The sequence below is a fragment of the Nicotiana attenuata genome, unplaced genomic scaffold (genome assembly GCF_001879085.1).
Source record: "Nicotiana attenuata strain UT unplaced genomic scaffold, NIATTr2, whole genome shotgun sequence".
Taxonomy (NCBI): domain Eukaryota; kingdom Viridiplantae; phylum Streptophyta; class Magnoliopsida; order Solanales; family Solanaceae; genus Nicotiana; species Nicotiana attenuata.
Genome location: NW_017671083.1, coordinates 185,971 through 187,724, shown reverse-complemented (window position 1 = coordinate 187,724; position 1,754 = coordinate 185,971). Strand labels below are relative to the sequence as shown.

General features: G+C 32.8%; 1 long non-coding RNA gene across 1 annotated transcript; it reads right to left on the bottom strand.

Annotated features, from left to right (window-relative positions):
* Window positions 1-426: 426 nt before the first annotated feature.
* On the bottom strand, window positions 427-1,184 carry LOC109205793. Its single transcript, XR_002064729.1, has 3 exons — window positions 1,030-1,184; window positions 766-864; window positions 427-679 (listed from the first exon to the last, which is right to left on the bottom strand). It is a non-coding gene; the product is annotated as an uncharacterized LOC109205793 (long non-coding RNA).
* Window positions 1,185-1,754: the final 570 nt, after the last annotated feature.

Below are 1,754 nucleotides of genomic sequence, written 5' to 3'. Positions count from 1 at the left end.
CCTTTTAAAAGAGAAGTATTTAATCTTAAATAACCTCTACGACTATAAGAAGGCTCAACATCAAAACAACCCCAAGAAGATTAGAAATGCTCAAAACACTACAAGAAAGTGAGGATGAGACATTTATTTAGTGACATTTGAAATAAATATCTGGAAAATGCAATAGCAAGCAGGAAGCGTTCACCTTCTGAGACTACAATACAAAGCATAAAGCAACTTTGGCCCAAAATAACAAAATCCAAAAAGCAAATTTCTTGAAGGCTAATGCAAGGATCCACTTTTTCCTTTTTGATGGTTGGGATAACTAATTAAAGTGTATATATCATGTGTGGAAAAACTTCCGTAACCCACCTATCTTTTCAATAGTGAAATTACTGAAATACCATGAGAGAGAGAAGAATTGGAGCAAAAGACATATCAATCAGTTTCATTACATCTGACATTCTTAATTAAGGTTAATGTGTATATATCATGCGTAGACAAACTTCTGCAACCCCACCTTATAGTATTTGAAAGTTGTGGGTTTGGGATTCTAGTTTGCTTATGTTATTGGGTTTTAAATTAATAATTATATATATTCAATGAATTATTTAAGACAAATACAGAATTTAGATAAAAATTATTGGTTCGGCCGAACCGGCAAACCCTATATATGCTAGCTCCGCCCCTGATCCTTGACCTAATGAAATGTCGAAGGAATGTGTTAGACGAGTGTTAATCGTGGCTGCTCAGCATAAAATTGAAAAGAAGGAACTCAAGCAGTACATGATTGAAAAGAATCCACCAGACGAAGTGGAAGAGATCTCAGGAGCTGATCACATGGCCATGATGTCTAAGCCCCTTCATTTTTTTTTTACTCTTCTTCTGCGCATTTCCAATTAATGACAATCTATCATAAGTGACAGCTTAGTCTAGCTTGTGATTTAATTGCATAATCAAGAATAAAAACATATTCTGAACAATCAAAAAATTATACTCCAATATATAAGTAAAAGTTGTCAGGAAAAGAAATTGCAATGAAAGGGTTACCAGCTGGAAACGCAGAACAAGATCCCCAACCTAATTTTCTTACGTTTTGAATGCTCAATATTAATCATTTCATCAAGCCTTGACAACATAACGAGGTATTCAACTAAACTAATAATAGGAAAAGAGTCCCGAAGATAACTATATCCAGAGGTGGCTCAATGAATCTCGTGGCCTAAGGCGAAATCATATTGAAGGACCCTTAAATTTATTTAGTTTATAAATTTGTACACTAACAAAAGGTTTGCTTTCTAAACAACAAAATAATAATTTAAGACAAAAATAGTGAATTTCAAAAAAAAAAAAATATAGAAAAGAAGAGCACAAAGAATAAAGTGGTGAATTATTAGATGCTGAGGTCCGACTCAAAATGAAACTTTTGATTTGGCTATCATCACGAACAAAAAGAAGAAAGGAACGTACATAACGTATTAGTTTAAGTTTTGAACATTGATAGTGTCGAAATTATTTACACCTTCTAATCAATTTAAAGGATAATTATAGTTTATTCTATTAAGTAGCACTCATTGGTGAATATTTAAATTAAATTATAAACTAGTATAATATGTTGAACTACACCAAAAAGAAACAGGTGCATGACAGTTTCATACAAGATTGTGTTAGGACTGAAAAATCAGGTGTCATGCGGAAGCTAGCAAAGCAAGACTTGAGCGACGAGGAATTAGACAACAGAGAGAAATATACCAAAAGAGACACAAACATATAAC